This window comes from Cryptomeria japonica, chromosome 11 (genome assembly GCF_030272615.1).
Source record: "Cryptomeria japonica chromosome 11, Sugi_1.0, whole genome shotgun sequence".
Classification (NCBI taxonomy): Eukaryota; Viridiplantae; Streptophyta; class Pinopsida; order Cupressales; family Cupressaceae; genus Cryptomeria; species Cryptomeria japonica.
In genome coordinates this window covers 93,475,532-93,493,029 of record NC_081415.1, presented here as the reverse complement: position 1 = coordinate 93,493,029, position 17,498 = coordinate 93,475,532, and positions in this window count along the sequence as shown.

Below are 17,498 nucleotides of genomic sequence, written 5' to 3'. Positions count from 1 at the left end.
GACTTTGTCATGTAAATTTTGATTGCATTGTGAAAATTAGTACAACTAAGACAGTTAGAGATTTACCTAAGATTATTAAACCTCACAATTCAGTATGTAAGGAATGTCAATTTGGAAAGCAAGTTAGAGCATCTTTTAAAAGTATTCCAGAAAAATTTAATAATGCTCTTGACTTAATTCATATTGATCTATGTGGTCCAGCTAAAACTAAAATCTTACAAGGTGATAGATATTTCATGCTAATCATTGATTACTATTCTAGAATGTGTTGGGTTACTTTTCTCAGAGAAAAATTAGAAGCATTTAGGAAGTTCAAACTATACAAAGCAATGGTAGAAAATGAAACTGGTAAGAAAATAAAATGTCTGAGATCAGATCAAGGAGGTGAATTCACATCTAAGGAATTTAATACATTTAGTGAAGTGAATGGAATAAGGAGACAACTATCAACACCCCAGACACCATAGCAGAATGGAGTTGTAGAAAGGAAAAACAAAACTATCTTAGAAGCAGCTAGAAGTATGTTATCAGAAGCAAATCTACCACATGTATATTGGAGAGAGGCAGTAAGCACAATGGTCTACACATTCAACAAAGTTCACATCAAAGGAGAAATCGGTAAGACCCCTCATGAACTATGGTTTGGTATTACTCCTACTCTTAAGTATTTCAAAATATTTGGGAGTAAATGCTATATTAGAAGAGATGAGTATATTGGAAAATTTGATCCTAGAAGTCATGAAGGAATATTTCTTGGTTATTCATCCAAGAGAAAGGCATACAAATGTTTTAACAAAAGATTGTAGAAAATTATTGAGAGTACAAATGTGAAGATTGATGAACAATTTAGAGGAACCTCGAGGTATATAGACTCTGAACCAGCAACAAAGATTCTAAAAAATGAACCTACTTTGAATCCACTGGTATAGAATGAAGATCCTGTTACACTGGCATCATCTCAAAACTCCACAGTAACTGAAGAACAACAACAAATGAAGGCACCCTGGTATGTAAGACTGAATCATTTTGAAGATCAAATAATTGGAAACAAATATAAAGGTGTGATGACAAGAGGAAGACTAGTGAATGAAGAGGTATGGCTTATTTCTCAAATTGAACCATCATCTGTTAATGAGGCATGTGAAGATAAAGACTGGATTAAAGCCATGGAAGAAGAATTAGAACAAATAGAGAAAAATAATACATGGACATTAGTGCCCCGGCCTAAAGATAAAAATGTTATTGGGAAAAAATGGGTATTTAAAAACAAACTTAATGAAGATGGAAAGGTAATAAGAAATAAAGCAAGAATAGTGTGTAAGGGATATTCACAGAAAGAAGGAATTGATTACAATGAAACCTTTGCACCGGTAGCTAGAGTTGAGGTAGTCAGATTATTCTTGGCTTTTGCAGCACACAAGAACTACAAAGTATATCAAATGGATATTAAATGTGCATTTTTGAATAGAGATCTTGAAGAAGATGTTTACATTGAGCAACTTGATGGATTTTCTTTGACAGATAACAAAGATCTGGTTTGTAGGTTAAGAAAAGCTTTGTATGGATTAAAACAAGCCCCAAGAGCTTGGTATGCTAGATTGGATAAATATCTTTTGAAGATTGGTTTTTCTAAAGGTAATGTTGACATTAATCTATACTATAAAGTAATCAATGATGATATCTTGGTTATAGAATTTTTTGTTGACGATATAATCTTTGGAGGAGAAGATGCATTATGTAATGACTTTTCTAATGAGAGAATTTGAAATGTCTATGATTGGAGAGATAAAATTCTTTTTAGGATTGTAGATTTCATAGACTGGTAGAGGTATATTCTTGAGTCAATCTAAGTACTTGAAGGAGTTACTAAAGAAATTTGGTATGGAAAATTCTAAACTGGTAAGCATAGCTATGACTAAAACTGATAAATTATCTTTGAAGGATGAATCAGAACCTATTAATCCAACAAGATACAAATCTATGATAGGAGGACTACTATATTTGACACAAACAAGACCTGATATTATGAATGCAATATGTATTGTTTCTAGATTTCAAATTAATCCTAAGGAAAATCATGAATCAATAGTAAAAAGGATTTTTCGGTACTTGCAAGGTACTAAAAGTCTTGGCTTATGGTATCCTAGAGATGAAAACTTTGAATTATGTGTATACACAGATGCAAATTGGGCAGGAGATGTAGATGATAGAAAAAGCACCACTAGTGGAACATTTTTTCCTGGAAATAGATTAATTTCTTGGTTAAGTAAGAAACAAAGTTGTACATCTTTATCAATAGCTGAATTAGAATATGTTGCAGTGGAAACTAATTGTACATAGGTATTATGGCTTAAATAAATGTTGAAGGACATAAAGGTAAAATGCAAGGAACCTATAATTATCTATTGTGATAACACTGCAGCAATTGATATATCTAAAAATTTGGTATTACATTCTAAAACTAAATATGTATCTATCAAATTGAGTTTTCTGAAAGAGAATGTTGAAGCAAAAGAAGTAAAACTAGTTTATGTGAATACTAAAGAGCAGATTGCAGATATTTTCACTAAACCTCTACCTAAGGAGACTTTTGAATATCTTAGAGATTAGCTTGGGGTCATACCCCCACCGGTAGAGACTTAGATAGTTGACGTTTGTCATCAACTGACAGATATAACAAAGAAATATTTTACTCCAGCTTTGATGAGGAAGCTACTTCTCATGGGGAGAAGTTGGTAGAATGGAGAAGTTGATTTGAATGATTTTGTTGGTATAAAAGTTGGTATTTTGTATTTCAACCTAGTTTTTGAATTTATTTGGCATTTGATGTCAAAGGGGGAGAGATTGATATGGAAAAACACATGATACTCCTAGGGAAGAGATTGTTGGAGAGACTGATCACTCTTTGTATCTGAATTTTGATTTCTAGTTATAATCTCTTTTGGGAGATTGTTGATTTTTGGTATTTGGCATTTCTATTTTGGCACTTTGATGGTTTTTCCATCTTGTGTTGCCATCAATGCCAAAGGGAGAGATTGTTGGTATTTTGGTATGGTTTTGTCATTGATGTCAACACCTATCACTTATCAACTTTAGTATATAGTCATTGTTCATCAGCAAGCAAGTGACTTATGCACAGTCACCAGTATATGGTACACCGACAATATATATTATTCACAGGCACTTGGAATGACATGAAGGACACCTCGTTATGTCGAAGACATCATTTGGACACTTTGTCTTGGATATCTATTCATTGGTATATTCGTATTTGCATATTTCTTGTTATCGGCAAATAGGTCCGGAATAAGCACCAGTAGGCTTATCTATTCTAGATCAGCACAACATGCTTTGGAGATGATTTATTATTATTATTATTTTTTGTAAATGCATTAAGCTAACATGTTCATTGGATATTTCATCGGTTATTGATTTATTTGTAAATTGCTTTTATTGTAATATCTTGTAGAGCCGACCTACTAAAATTGGTTTTAGGTTATGGTATATATGCAAGATCTTATTTGTAAGATCAGATGTGGAATGCAAAATAGAATTGAGTGAAGGTATATGCGAGATTAAGTAGAGCTATACATGCAAACATCATCTGAAGGTTGAAGGAAGGTTTTTGTGAAGACAATCAGAACTACACCGGTATTGAATTGAGCATATGAAGATGCTATTTTGAGCAGTACATCATTATTGATTTAACCATCCAATTGGAGTTAGTGTGACTCCCATTTGTGTTTGAGTAGTGAGCTCTAGGTGCTTGGCCTTTCTGCATGTGCAGACCCCATTTTGTATACACATACTATCTACAGTAGTATCATCTAATTGTGGGTAAGGTTTCCCATTGTGGTTTGTCCCCTTACAGGGTTTCCACATACAAATATTGGTGTTATGTGTTGTGGATGACTTTGTCTTTTTATTTCGTACATTAATTCCTACCGGTATTGTAATTAACTATTAAAACTATCTACCTGCATATTAGACTGGTTTACCGGTATTAGGCATTAAGTTGGTTAAGTTATTTTTTATTTGAATTTATTTGACAACTGATTCACCCCACCCTCTCAGTTTCCTCTGGGACCTAACAGGCACTATCGATAACACACAGTGTGACTGTAAAAGACATAAACCGGGAACATCTAGATCTTCTCAAAACCTAATATGTCATCTCAACTTCACCCATATGCTTAAGAAAGTAATACATTAGAAGTAAAATGACCATTGGATCAGCTTGCATTACCATTTAATAGAAAACACTAAAACATCACATGAAAAAGCATCACACATAACACACTGATTTTTTCATGTGGAAACCAAACTGGGAAAAAGCACAATGGGGATGAATACCCACAAGTTGCTCTTGAACTCTTCTAAAGTTTTCTCTATTAGGAGCCTACTCCAGTTAAAGAGTTTACAACTGGTTTTGCTAGGAACTGATCCTGCTAGGGATCACCTAGTTAAGGGATGGCTAAATACCCGGTTAGAAGTTAAAACCTGTTAAAGGTTACCTTGTAAGAGGTTTTGAAGAAATCAATGATTTTGAGTCACCTTGTTAAAGGATTTACAAAAAGCCTTTTAAAGCTACCTAGTAAAGGGATTTTCCATCTGCTGAAATGATTAGAAGTCAACAGGTAATACACTGATTAGATAAGAACACTTAATGCCATGGCAGATCCACTTCAGTTTCTTTACTTTTGCAATCACACTCTATAGATATCTACTTACTCCTTAGGTCTAGCAAGAATCACCTCACATACATTCATTTGCCAACAACTACAAATAAAAATTATCATCGACCTTATATGCAACAATTAGGTCAATATCCAAAACCTAAAACCCTAAGCATCTAGGTTAACAATATAGTCATTCCAATCCTATCTGTTTAAATACATTGCATGGGGTAAAACAGTCTTGAACAAATCTCAAGACGTTCTCCATCATTTGTTCTTCACCGCTTCTGGAAGCTGATAACCCAACACACGCTCTCCACCATTTACTAAGATTTTGCACATTCCCAAGGTAGATAGAATCAATCTTCTTCATGCAAGATCCTCAAGGAGATCCTTCATGCGCACAAGGCTAATGTGGCAACATGATCTGATCTTCATTTCAATGCTAACTCATCATAGGATATCATCGGTTGAACCACATAGACTTGGAATGCATCAACTGGAAACCCTGAAGCTAAGACTAACAATCAGTAGTCATATCAAATGAAACCCTGATACAAACTTTGCATATACTGGTTCACTTTTTGCATATACTGGCTCATACTTTAGCATATTGACATCAATGACAACATATAATCCCATCATGTCATCAAACTCTACAAATATGCCAGCAATCTCCCCCTTTGACATTGATGGCAATACACAAATATATCGCTACATCTTCTTCCATATTATATGTCTTCAATACTATAGATATCTTCTCTGGTTCACATCTTCTTCCCCTTTGACAACAATGCCAAAGTGGAGGCACAAACATCCATGATCTACTATGCTGCTCCCCCTGAGGAGTAGCATCCTTCAACACATCAATCCTGAAAAGATTTGACAATGCAATACCTGACTAATATGGAGTACATACCTTTAGTTCACCTCTTTAAGGGACAACACCCCTAATTCAACTCTTAAATAGGTAAATGTAGCCTTTGGTAGAGGCTTGTTGAATATATCTACTAACTGCTCTTTATTGGAAACATGTTCCAGTATAACCTCTTTGTTCTAAACTTTCTCCCTCAAAAAATGATACTTGAGCTCGAAGTGCTTGGTTCTAGCATGCGATATCTGATTCTTGGAAATATTAATTGTGCTTGTGTTATCACAAAATATACTCACTGGTTCAGATACAAGGACTTTGAAACCACTTAATACATGCTTCATCCAAATTGTCTGAGTGCAGTTCATAAATGTTGCTACATCTTTTGCTTATGTTGTGGACTGAGAGATACAACTCTACTTCTTGCTCATCCATGAGACTAGTCTACCACCGAGAAAGAATGCACCACTAGTTGTACTCTTCCAATCGTCCATGGTACCAGCCCATTCAACATCAGTAAACACTTTGAGATTGAAATCATTATTGTATGGATGCCACAATCCATAATCTATAGTTCCCTTCAGATATCTAAGAATCTGCTTGACTGCTACCAAGTGGGATTCTCTTGGACTTTTTTGGAAATGTGCAACAATGCCCACTGCATGTGCAATGTTTGGTCTGCTATGTACTACATAGTGCAACTTTCCAATCATTGACAGGTATTCCTTCTCATTCACCAATGTTGAGTCATCTTCTTTTGACAATTTACAACCGATCATCATGAGTGTACCAACTGCTTTTCTATCCTCCATGCCAAAGGTCTTCAACACCTCTTTGACATACTTGGACTAAGTGATAAAGATACCATCTTTCATTTGTTGAATGTGTATTCCAATGAAGAACTTAATTTCTCTTATTAGTGACATCTCAAATTCCTTCTTCATTTCATTTGCAAATGCATGGCTCATCTTGTCATCTCCACCAAAAATTATGTCATCAACAAACACTTCACAGATCAAAATCTGATCTCCTTCTATCTTTAGATAGATATTACTATCTTCACTTGTTCTTTCAAATTCAATCTCCACAAGATGGGAGTGTAAACATTCATACCATGCTCTAGGTGCTTTCTTCAATCCATACAAGGCTTTATGTATCCTACACATCATATCATTGTCTTTTGATAGGGCAAACCCATCTGGTTGCTCTATATACACTTCCTCTTCAAGTATTCCATTCAGGAATGCAGATTTCACATCCATCTGATACACTTTGAATCCCTTGAAGGTTGCATATGCAAGTAGCATTTGAACTCCTTCCAATCTAGCTACTGGAGAAAAGGTTTCTCCATAGTCTTTTCCTTCTTCTTGAGCATATCCCTTACATACCAATCTTGCTTTATTTCTTACCACTTTTCCATCTTCATTCAACTTGTTTATAAAAACCCATTTGGTGCCAATAACATTTTTGTGCTCAGGTCTGGGTATCAAACACCATGTACCATTCTTTTCTATTTGGTCGAGTTCTTCTTCCATAGACTTAATCCAGTCTTCATCTTTGTGTGCCTCTTTAAATGTTTTGGTCTCAAATTCAGAAATAATGCAAGAATTCTCTCTGACCTTTCTTCTTGTAAGTATTCCTACATCCTTATCCCCTATGATCTACTTTGGATCATGATCTAGCTTTACATACCTAGCAATAATCTTAATTGATTCTTCTTGCCTTTCCTCTTCATCCTCATCTTCATCAGCATCTACTAGTGTAGGAGCACTATTACTTGTACTTGGTTGTTTTGCAATCAGTTCCCAAAAGGTTACATTTGGTTCATCTACCTCTCACTCATTGTTGGTTTCCTTAGGTTTCTCAAAGGTTTTGTCAACTCTAACATTGATACTTACAACAATTCTCTGAGTCCTATTGCTAAAACACTTGAGAGCTTTGTTCTTGGTGGAATACCCTAGGAGTATTCCCTCATCACTTTTTGCATCCAACTTGCTCTTGTATTCACTTCTCTTGATATAACACTTGCTACCAAACACTCTAAAGTAGCTTACTACTAGAGTCTTACCGATCCAATATTCATAAGGAGTTTTATCCTTACCTTTCTTGATGAGTACCCAGTTCATAGTGTAGACTGCAGTGCTCACCGCTTCTCTCCAAATAGTGTGAGCAACCTTCTCTTGAATCAACATCATTCTGGCAGCTTCAACTATAGTCTAGTTGTTCCTTTCTGCTAGGCCATTCTATTGTGGAGTCTTGGGGGCAGACAATTTCCTCTTGATGTTGTTCTCTTCACAGTACTTATTGAATTCATCACAAGTGAACTCACCTCCTTGGTCGGTTCAAAGGCATTTAATCCTCTTACCGCTTCCTTTTCAACTAGTGCTCTGAAAGCTTTAAACTTTCCAAAAGCTTCAGACTTGTCTTTCAAGAATGTGACCCACATCATTCTTGAGCAATCATCAGTAAGAATCATAAACTACCTATCTCCCTAAACACTCCTAGTTTTCATAGGACCACACAAATTAGTGTGCACAAGATCAAGTAAATTATCTGTTGTGGAAGATTTACCTTTGAAGGTTGAGGAAGACATTTTGCCTCATTGACATTCTCTACACAAAGGATTCTTCAGTTTGTTCAGCACATGAAATCCTCTAACTACCTTGATCTTACTGGCCTTCACAATATTATCAAAATTTACATGGCAGAGTCTCCTATGCCATATCCAACTATCATCAAACTTAGCCATTAGACATTGACTAATATTTGTATTTAACTAAAATAAGTTACCTTTGGACTACATACTAGTGGCCATTGGTTCACCACTCTTTCCTTTTATTTTGCACACTCCATCTTTGAATTCCAGTGTGAGCCCTTTATCATTCAGCTCGGCAACACTCAAAAGGTAAAGCCTAAGACCTTCTACCCAATACACATTATCAACATTGCTTTTTCTATTTAAAGAGATGGACTCTTTGCCTTTTACCATACATGGTGCATCCTTACCAAATCGGACTACACCTCCATCATACTCTTCCAGAGATAGAAACTTCCTCCGGTCACCAGTCACGTGGTGAGAATATCCACTATCAATAATCCACTCATTAGAATTATCAAAGTGACAGACAAGAGCTTTCTTGTCTGACACATCTTCCTTAATGGCTACAAACACTATGTCTTCGCTTTCTTCATCTTCTGATTCATCATCAGTGAGACCTTCATTGACTACAACAAGACAGTTTCTCCTATTGCCTCTATTGAACTTTTTAAACTTCTCCGGTTTGTCCTTATTATCACTGTTGGGATAGTTGATAGCAATGTGTCCTATCCTATTGCAAGAAAAATATTTCAAAGGGAGCTTACCTCTATATGTTCTAGTTCCCTTAGGAAGTCTCTTGGCAAGAAGAGCTTCAAAATCCATAACAATCTCCTCATCATCCATATCCCTGCTTTGTCTAGGTTCATAGCTGGTACCAACCTCTTTTCCCTTTCTAGATAATGCAGTAGATGCTCTAAAGGTTGATTCAGTCTTCTAAACACTGCCATCATAACTATTTAGCTCATATGCAGTCAACTTAGCAATGATGGAGTCAAGGGATACCTTTGTCTTGTCAATAGATCTGAACTCCTGAATAGTGGCAACCCTTATTGCATAGACCAGTAACAAGGATCTCAAAACCTTGCTAACAATAGTGGGATCATCCATTGTACCTCTTTCACTCTTGATGTCTCCAACAACAATTTTAATTCTTATCCCATATTGTTGAATGGTCTCTCCTTCAACCATCCGTATGTCTTCAAATTTTTCTCTAAGGCTTTCTTCCTTAGCTTGCTTCACATGCTCATCATCGCCATAAATAGTCTCCAGAGTATCCCATACATCTTTGGGATTGTCTTTGTCTTGAATATCTATAAACTCAATATCAGATAGACTGCTTATAAGAGCTTCCATGACTTGCCCATTCTCTTAAATTTCTCTTCTTTGGTCATTGATGAGAGTACTAGTAGGGACAACATAAGTATTCTCAACATAGTTCCAGTGTTGAGCACCCATGCTTTTAATGTAGATCTTCATTTTTTCCTTCCATATCTTAAAGTTATCTTTGTCGAACTTAGGACCTTCCCTCTTCATCATTAGAATAGGATCTTTTCCTCAAGCAGTTAAGCTTATAGCACCGAGGACCTCGAGGATGCTCTGATACCAATTGATGAATAATGATGAATATTAAATACCCAATAGATACTGAGAGGGGGAGTTGAATTAGTATGGACAAAAACTTCTTAAACAACTTAAACTACAAAGACTACACTAACTGGTAAACAATATCACCAATCTAAATCAAGGCATTACCAGTAAAACATAGTATGACTTTAAAAGACATAAACCAATAACATCTAGATCTTCTCAAAACCTAATATCTCATCTCAACTTCACCCATATGCTTAAGAAAGTAATACATCATAAATACAATGACCATTAGATCAACTTGCATTACCGCTTAACAGAAAACACTAAAACATCACATGAAAAAGCATCACACATAACACACTGATTTTTTCATGTGGAAAACCAACTGGGAAAAACCACGGTGGGGATGAATACCCACAAGTCGTTCTTGTTAGGCCCATTATGGAAAGCTAATGTACTGAGAGAGGAGGGGTGAATCAGTACTTCAAAACTCTTCTTGAACAATAACTTTACTGTTAAGCATAAACTGAATATTGTTGTAACATAATATAATGCTAAAACAAATAAATAACAATCGTACATGATTTACTCCATAACACATATATTTTGGTTACGTAGAAACTCTTGGTTAGAGAGAAAAACTATGGTGGGGATGGCACCCACAACTTCACTACTGCAATAATAAAGGTTGCTCGGTTAGAGCTACATGTTTAGCTATTTCTAATAACTTACCCTATTAGGAGTATCAAGATCAGTTAGATCTACCTTGCTAAAGGATTTTACAACACTTATTCTAAATGTTGCACCTAGTTAGAGGCTTTACAATTTATAGACTTAGTTAGAGTCTTTTACCCTATTAGAGGTTTCTCTTACAACTCAAAATATTACAATCAAATCTTCCAAAATATCTGCAACTTTACATCTAAAATGCTGTAGCAGATTCTATGTGCTCAAAATGATATTACCTTACTAATAGCATACCTCACTAATCCATAAATTAACTCGGTAAACCCTTCTGTTTACTCTACTCCTTGACTGTTCTCAGAAAACCTTCTCAGTGACCTCTGTGTTTCTCTGTCAATTGTAACAATCATAACACTCTATGATTTCCCATGATTTTCTTTTTCATACAAGTCTTGCTTTATAGACACATGTACACACATATCTAATCCTGAATTCATGATGTATAAATAGATCTCTTATGTCGATGATCTGGTTCATGCTTTGATCTTGCAAACATGATTTCTTGAAAGAATAACCAAACAAAATATTTCATTGGTTAGATGACCTCAAAATCATACAAAATCTATAAGTGCAATTTCCAATGTGATAATGATTACTGGTTCCTCGATCTTTGTAACACATTTCCCATATATGTCCAGGTTCAGTGAATCTGGTAACACATTTCACTTAGTGTATATCAACTCAGTATATCATTCTTTTTGCTTGATAGACATAGAGTGTTACTCGGTAGACAGCTCGGTGTACACTAGGCTCTGAGACTAATTTCTTCTATAATCGACTGCTCTGTGCTTACCGACTGAATGATTTGATAGTAGTAACTGATTAGAATAACTTTGAACATAAGACTAATGGCAATCTTGGTAAGTAGTAACAGTTCTTGAACTCTTTTGAAGTTCACTCTATTAGGAGCCTAGTTCGATTAAAGACTTTACAACTGGTTCTACTAGGAACCGATCCTGCTAGGGATCACCCGGTTATGGGATGGCTAAATATCCAGTTAGAGGTTAAAACCCTGTTAAAGGTTACCTTGTAAAAGGATTTGAAGAAATCAATGATTTTGAGTCACCTTGTTAAAGGATTTACAAAAAGCTTGTTAAAGCTACCTAGTAAAGGGATTTTCCATCTGCTGAAATGATTAGAAGTCAACAAGTAATACACTGATCTGATAATAGCACTTAATGCCAAGGTAGATCCACTTCAGTTTATTTACATCTGCAATCACACTCTACAGATCTCTGCTTACTCCTTAGGTCTGGCAACAATCACCTAACATATATTCATTTTCCAACAACTTCAAATAAAAATCATCATCGACCTTATAGACAATAATTAGGTCGGTGGCCAAAACCTAAAACCCCAAGCATCTAGCTTAACAATATAGTCAGTCCAATCCTGGCCATTTAAACACATTGCATAGAGTAAAACAATCTTGAATAAATCTCAAGACATTCTCAATTGTCCGTTCTTCATCGCTTCTAGAAGCTGATAACCCATCACATAGTCTCCACCATTTACTAATATTTTGCACATTCATGAGGTAGATAGAATCAATCTTATTCATGCAAGATCCTCAAGGAGATCCTTCATGTGCACAACGGTGATGTGGCAATGCGATCTAATCTTGATTTCAATGCTAGCTCATCATAGGATGTTGTTGATCGAATCACATAGACTTGGAATGCATCAACTGGAAACCTTGAAGCTAAGACTACCAATCAGTAGTCATATCAAATAAAACCCCGATACAAACTTTTCATATACCGGTTCACACTCCAACATACCGGTTCACCTTTTTGCATATACCGATTCATACTTCAGCATATTGACATCAATGACAACATAAAATCCCATCATGTCATCAAACTCTGCATATATGTTAACACTTTGTTGAATGTGTAGACTGTTGTACTCACTGCTTCTCTCTAGTAGATGTGAGGCAATTTTTCTTTCATCATCATGATTCTTTCTACATCCAAAATGGTTCTATTCTTCCTTTCCACAACTCCATTCTGTTGAGGAGTCTAAGGTGTAGATAATTGTCTCCTAATTCCATTTGTCTCACAATAACTATTAAATTCATGATAAGTGAACTCACTGGCTTGATCTGATCTTAGACATTTGATTTTCAATCCCATTTTAGTTTCTACCTTTGCTTTAAACATCTTGAATTTCTCAAAAGCTTTAGAATTCTCCCTTAGAAAAGTCACCCACATCATTCTAGAATAATCATCAATTATTAGCATGAAATACCTATCACCTTGAAAGCTTCTGGTCCTTGCTGGACCACATAAGTTAGTATGAATTAAATCAAGCACATCATTAGATTTATCATGTATGATCTTAAAAGAATTTCTAACTTTCTTTCCCAATTGACATTCCTTACATACCGGATTATGAGTCCTTATAATACTAGGTATATCTCTAACTACCTTTGTTGAACTAATCTTAACAGTACAAACAAAATTAACATGACACAACCTCTTATGCCATATCCAACTCTCATCGATATGAGCAATCAAACATGCCTTGTTACCAGTGTTCAAGTGAAAGATATTACCTCTAGTCTAAGTACCCGTTGCAATATCCAAACCAATTCTGTTAATGAATTCACATTTTCTATGCTTACCATCCAGAGAAATAATACCTATACCTTTGACCATACATGCTTTGTCATCTCCAAATCTAGCTTGACCAACATTGAATTCTTGCAGTGACAAAAAATTTATTTTATCTCTAGTCATATGATGTGATCATCCACTATCAATTACCCATTCATCACTATCTTCAACTTTTGCTGCCAGGGCCTTTTCTTCATTTGTGATAGCCAGTTCTGGTTCATCTTCCTTTAAAGCATAGAACACCCATTCCTTTCCATTGTCGGATCCACTAAAAGAGTCTCCTACTGGTTCGTCCTTCATAATCTTGGGTATATCTCTAACTACCTTTGTTGAATTGATCTTAACAATATAGTCAAAATTAACATGACACAACCTCTTATGCCATAGCCAACTCTAATGAATATAAGCAATCAAACATGTCTTATTACCAGTGTTTAGATGAAAGATATTACCTCCAGTCTGAGTACTGGTTGCAATCTCCAAACCAGTTTTGTTAATGATTTTGCATTTTTTATCTCTGAATTGAAGTTGGAATCCCTTGTCCACCAATTGACCAACACTTCAAATATTATGCTTTAAACCTTCTACATAATAGACATTATCAGTATTATGCTTACCATATAGAGAAATAGTACATCTACCTTTGATCATACATGCTTTTTCATCTCCAAATCTTACTTGACCACCATTGTATTCTTACAGGGATATAAATTTTCTTTTATCTCTAGTCATATGATGTGAGCATCCACTATCAATTACCCATTCATCTTTATCCTCAACTTTTGTTGCGAAGGTCTTTTATTCATTCTTGATAGCCGGTTCTGGTTCATCTTCCTTTAAGGCATAGAACACCCATTCCTTTCCATTTCTAGATCCACCAGTGGAGTCTTCTATCAGTTCATCCTCTAAGTCATCACTTACTCCTTCCTCATCCGCTATGTTGCATTGTTTGTTTTTCTTCAATCTAAATCTGTTCTAATTAGGCTTGAATGATTTCTTAACTATTTCTTCAAATCTTGTATTCCTTTTAGGACATCTAGATGCAAAATGACCAATCTCATTACATGCAAAACTTTCAAAACATGTTTTTCCTTCATACTTACTTCCTGTCGGTCCTTGAGGTACTCTTCTAGCAAATAAATCTTCAAGTTGCTCAAATTACTCATCCTCTTTCCTCATATCTTCCAATTATTTTGCATATAAGGCTTTCCAATCACTCTTGCTAGTAGATGATGATGATGCATGAAAACTAGGTTTAGACTTTGCAGCTCCAGAAGGTCCAAATTCTTCAATCTCAAAAGAAGATAATTTCCCAATTAGAATGTCTCTATTACCTGAAGTGTTTTCCATTGTTCTCAATTCATTCATTGTAGTTGCCTTCATCTTGTAATTTAGTTGAAGGGATCTTAAGACTTTAGAAACTATTTCATCTTCACTCAGAGATCCTCCACACCATTGAATTCCCATGACAATCTCATTTACTCTTTCCATAAGTGTAGCAATTTTTTCATTGTCATCCATCTTCAAGTTCTCATATCTTACCTGGTAACCATCAAGTTTAGCAATTTTGACAGTAGGTTCACCTTCATTCAAAGTTTGAAATTTATCCCACATAACTTTTGCAGATGATTTATCAATCAATCCCATGATCTGTTGATCAATAAGTGCACACAAGAGGGCTTCTCTAGCTCTGCAATCATTCTCAATATTTTTGTCTAAGTCCACAGGAGCAGCATTGCCAGATGTCAGATCATAAGGTGTATATGCTTTCTTAGTGATCTCTTAAATATCCTTGCCAAGACATTTAAGATGAGTCTCCATTTAGATTTTCCATATCCCATAATTTATTCCATCAAGCTTAGGGATTTCTCTTCTCTGAAAGAGGACCAAAGATCTGATAACAATTGTTAGGATAATCGGTGGACAATTGAGAGGCGAGGTTGTATCAGTTATCAACAGATTATGTCAATCAAACCACTTTACAACTTTTAACTGGAGCACATAAATATTGAGTACTGGAATAGTAGAAACCGATACCGGTAAGCAATAAAACTTAAGAATGAAATAGATAATCAAGACAATGCAACCATACCACATAACACCATGATTTGTACATGGAAAACTTGGTAAAGGGAAAAACCATGGTGGGAAGCCTACCCAGAGTTAGATGATACTTCTGCAGAAAGTATGTGATACAATGAGGGCCCTTAACATGTAGAAAGGCACACTACCTAGAGCGTACTGCTCATTACAAAAGAGTCTCTTTGACTACAAAGAGGTTTTATCCACCTCAAGATAACTAGACAACAATCTAGAAGAATGAACTACTAGAGATAGCATCTACCATGCCTGGTTATAGTCCTTGTTAAGCTCAATACCGGAGGCCTTTGACCTCTTACATAAACCCAATTCTGTCTTCAATGATCGACCAACTCCTCTGCCTAAATGATACTACATTATTCACACATTACATTCCCATATCATAATCTACAATGAGTTCTTACATCAATTTATAGAAACTCTAAGGCCTAAACCAATTAGGTCGGCCACCTAAAATATATTACAATAAGATCATTACATACATTCATATTACAATGATATGCCATGTTGAATTTATACCAAAACAACATTAACCAATCCATAAATCATCCCAGTAACGTGTAGAGAACACGTTAACATCTGTATACACATAAAAATGGCTATGAGTGATTAAATAAATATTTAATATTTATTTAATAATTATTCTTCTATTAAATAGTTAATTTGAAAAGATTAATTTATTTAATTCATTTCTTGTCTTTCTATTAATTAATATTTATTAATTAATTCATTTAACTTATTCTTCTAATTAATTAAATATCTAATATTTAATTATCTCCTCCAAACATTTAAATATCCAATATTTAATAGTTATTCTCCTATCCTATAGTCTCAAAATATTAAATAATTTCTAATTATTTAAATCCTTTTGCCAACTCATCAAACATGTGGATAAAGAAATTAATATTTCTTAAATATTAATTCATCATTTATCTTCAACTTCCAAACTTAATGAAAATTGTGTACATACACATATTTCATAAACATCTTCTATATTCTCTCCAACACCCCCTACATCTTAGGAAGGACTTGAGTCCACTTGTCCTCTCATGCCTAAATCTTCTCCAACCATCCCTAGATTCTTTTAGTCAATAACCCAGTCAAAGTGAGATGAGTGACACTTGTCTTCTCCTTCCCCCTTTCTCTCAACCTTCACCTTTTCTCACAGCCATTTAAATCTACAGATCTGATCATGACCATTGATCTAAGCCACATCATCTCATCCTCTCAAAGTCTATAAAATCAAGAGCTTCAATTGAGAGAGAGTTAGTCTTCAAATCAATCTTATGCATCTATGAGTTTTTGAAGCAAATAGCAAATAGCAAATAGAAAATAGCAAGTATCATTTAGCATAATTATTTTAGCGTAATCATGTAGTATTGCATATCATAGCATCAGTTAACTACAAGTTATCAATCCATTCTTCATATGCCATCTTGGAAGCCAACAATGCATTGTCTGAGAGCACACCATCTGCAACTAGGAATAGTGGAGTTAGGACATAATGGGACATAAGCCATGAAAGTAATATTAGTATTTTATTTCATATGTACTTCATGTAGTTTCATTGGTTGAGTTTGGATTTCCTATAGCATTTCCATTTGTATTTTGTGAAACTAACTTGTTGCAGGTAGCATTCTAAGGATGAAATTCAAGTCAACACATTTTGGCACCCACCGTTGGGCTCATAGACCTCGCATATACCTTTAAAAATCTCACAAAAAGTAAAATTAATGCATTTGTAATGCATATTCATGCATGTGTGAAATCTGATAGCACTTTTGTTCCACAAGTTAGCACATTTGCCTTCTAGCTTAGTGCATTTGCCTTCTAAGTTAGCGCATTTGCACCATAGGTTAGCACATGAGTATTTTAGGTTAGTACTTTTGTCTTAAAGTCACCACATTTGCATTATAGGTTCATGCATTTGTTTCCTAGGTTAGCGCATTTGTCAATGAAATCACGCTTTTGTATCCATAGAGTAGAGCTTTTGTAGTCTAGGTTAGCACTTTTGACATCCAGGTTAGCACTTTTGAGAAAAAAGATAGCGCATGTGTTAGATTACCACTTTTGTTTACAAACTGACAAAATTTCTTCTAGGTCTAAATGTCCAAGAAATCAGATTTTTCAGATTACTAACATGCATGTGCAGGATGGTGTTTTAGGAAAATTTTATGTATTTCCTCATCTAGTTAATTAAAAGTCTTATTTTGGGAAGTAACATATCATATTTTGTTCATTTAGTCTAACTAAGAGGGCAAATTGATAGCATGCAACTTGCATTTTTTGTAACTTCTCTA